This window comes from Salvia splendens, chromosome 12 (genome assembly GCF_004379255.2).
Source record: "Salvia splendens isolate huo1 chromosome 12, SspV2, whole genome shotgun sequence".
Taxonomy (NCBI): domain Eukaryota; kingdom Viridiplantae; phylum Streptophyta; class Magnoliopsida; order Lamiales; family Lamiaceae; genus Salvia; species Salvia splendens.
In genome coordinates, this window is record NC_056043.1 from 18765362 (window position 1) to 18768854 (window position 3493).

Below are 3493 nucleotides of genomic sequence, written 5' to 3' on the forward strand. Positions count from 1 at the left end.
AGAAAAGGGGAGACACTTTACTTTCCGCCTAGTTTAGTTTAGCATAGTTATCTGGCATAGTCCAGCTCTCTAGCTTAGTTTAGTTCAATTCTCTAGCTTAGTTAGATAGCTTAGTTAGATAGCTTAGTTAGAAGGGCGACCAAAGGGAGCGCTGCAGAATACTCATTTCTGTTAGCGTGACTCAAGTTTCCCGCTGAGATTCTTCTCAGTTTTCTGCTTTCTTAGATTCCAAGTGTTAGCTTAGTTTAATTTCACGCTGTAATCAGTTTTAGTTTAATCAAGTTATTTTTGCTTTAAATCCGCGCATTTACTTTTCTGTTATTTCTTGCAAATCACTTGACCCAGTAGTTAGAATTCTGTTGATCAAGCTAGCTAGTTTAAATTCTGTCTAGATTAAAACAGTAGTTAAAACTCCCAAATTAAAGCGTGGCAGCAGCCAACCCCCCCTATTCACTACTCACACACTCGACACACCAACTTCCATGTGGGATCGACCCCGAACTTGCCGCTTTACTGTTAAAGTTGTGCAAAATTGGGAGTTATAAATTACTTTGGCAAGGCGAAAAGGGCGAGAACTAGAGTGCATTGATTAAGTGGCAACGACATTTGCTAACTGATCCAATCGGTTCGGTTATCACTCCATATAACTTGATCCGTATTCTATTCGTGTTTTCGATCCCTTTCCTAGCCCCCTCCACTCACGTTTTGCAAGAAGTACGCCACTTTCATTCTTTTCACGAAAGCGGTGACCTAGTTTCAGTTCCCAAGTTTGGGATGCTCTTATGTTTCAAGCATTGTTATTTGTTGTTGTCTCATTTGAACCACAATATAGGGGATCTATATCCCGATTTCTTGGACTCATCTAATGAAATTTCTGTTCTTATGATGCTTACAGTCCTGACCTTCAGAATGGTCGCGCTATTTAAATATTTCCTCAAAGAATTTCATATTGTGTTGGAACTTTTGTTCACCTCCCTATTTTGAAACCGTGTTGTAGCAATCTTTTCTCTACAGAGGTGAAATTATTCTATCTCGGTTCCAGTACTTGTATTATTCCTAGTCTCGGAATTTTTTCTGCAGCTTGAAGTTAAGGCAAGCATATTGCACTTTTCCCTAACGAGCTTGGCCAAGCTGATTTTTTGCTGAATAGTGCATTTCAGTGTATTGCCCTTGAAGCATGATCAATGTTCCTTCATTTCAATCGCCTACGTTTCTATATTTTAGCGGTTGATCATCTTAGGCAGTGACATGTTTGAACCACTATCCTTGATGCTCAGATCCTTTCAGTTTAATTGGACAATTGTACTGTCCTATTTGGCAGCTCACTATGGAAATTTACAGTTAATTCATTTCCATCCAGTTTTCATGACCTATCTCATGATTATTTCTAGCTCCCATCAGGGGTGAGCCTCAGTTTCTATGAGTTTACCTAGAACCAGTTGAGCTACATAGTTCTTTGAATGAACTCAGCACTTACCTTCAAGGTCGATTATTGACAAAAATTCATATGAGTTGAACAAGAGATGTTATTCTTGTCCAGTTGGGTATTCAGGAGCCCTTCAAATTTTCAGTCATACTCTCCTGTGTGAATAATAATCCAAGTTAAGACTATTAGATTAACCATCGAGTTATTGATACGAGACTATCAGAAAAGGCATGGTCTCAGTTTCTTTCAGATACGCATGACAAATATGTCTCTATTGAGACATGTGCAGAAAATGATGCACCGGCCAGAAGCATCGCATAACCGACAGCACAAAGCGTTAAATATTTCACGTTTACGTACTGCTTGTAACAAGCTAGTAGAAAATCGAATGTTATGTTATGTAGAGAAGTAACTAGCCTTGAGTAGAGAAATATCAAGGAATATATGTGGATTAAATGACATCCGATGACGTAAAAGACCTACATAGCCGTTTGATCGATCGAAATGCTTATTCCGAGTAGGATAAGTAAGCCACAAGAACAAAGACTCAATCATGGTTATGTAATGAAAGCCATGGAGAAAATGCGAGTACATTCATAGCTTATATTTAACGAAGCAAACCCCATCAGCAAGAGGGATTCATCTGAGAGGTGGCCAGTAAAAGCTAAAGCAGGAGAGATATTCGAGAAGGAGGAAACGCATGATAGCATCGCTACCCTCATCATCCCTACTATGAAAGGAAGAATCGAAATTCTTCTTTAAAGAGTTATCGCAAGAGAACTGATTTAGAACCCTATAATATAGAGCAAGGGCAAACATTAGCATTTAAAATGTGAAGAAGTATTCTAAAATATGCCACGCCCAAGTAAGCGGCCCAGAAAGGAGCTATCGATAGAGTTTTGTGTTAATCTAGACACAAGATCTAGATCACTTTGGAAAGTCATGCTAGATTATTTCACCACGAATCGCTCAGTCAAACCAAACAGGCATGAAGACAGTAGAGTTGGGAGAAAGAAGCCAACACCTCCACATGCACTGATCCAGTATTCAAGGATTAACACGAGTAGAACAAAGTCTGTGCTAAATCATGACAAAGAATCGCGGTAAGCACAAAAGCAACTTGGAAGTAGACTGCCTCAGCTAAGCGACAGGCTACGAGGTCAATATACAAGCTCAATGACTACGATTATGATTGATGCAAGCATTAGAGAACTCAATATCTGACGATGAAATCTAAGATTAGAAATGGCTTCATTAGCCAGACGAAATAAATTACTAAATGAATTACTTAAATCAGTCATATTATCTCAGTCACCATATAGAATGACGCTTAAGGAATAAGAAGAACTAAAGATCTAGATACGAGAACTACTAGACCTGCATTATTAGACTCAGTGTGCGACCAAGTGGTACACCAGAATTCTTCGTAAAGAAGGATAGAACGTCGAGAGTTGAACAAGTTAACCCTCAAGAACAAGTACCTTTATCGAGAATCGACGACCTCTTCAACCAGCTGCGAGGAGCTGGGGTCTTCTCGAAGATAGATTTGAGATCAGGTTATCACCAGCTGAGAGTTCGACAGGATGGTATACCTAAGACATCATATCGCACCAGATATGACCATTTCGAGTTTACTGTAATGCCTTTTGGGCTTACAAATGCCCCAGCTGTGTTCATGGACCTAATGAACCGCGTATTCCACTCATATTTGGACAAGTTCATCCTAGTATTATAGATTACGTATTCATTTACTCGAAGAATGAGAAGGAGCTCGAGGATGCACTTGAGGACCACCTTAGAGGCGCTAAGAGCCGAGAAACTCTATGTTAAGTTTAGCAAGTGCAAGTTCTGGCTCAACGAAGTGAATTTCCTTGGACACATAGTGCAGTGGAAGGGATCCGAGTGGACTCTGCTAAAGTGGAAGCCGTGCAACGTTGGCAGTCACCAACGACACCCAATGAAATTCGGAGTTTTCCTAGGACTTGCAGGATACTACCGAAGATTCATTGAAGGATTTTCTAAGATAGCGAGACCAATGACTCAACAGCTTAGGAAATGAGTTAAAAT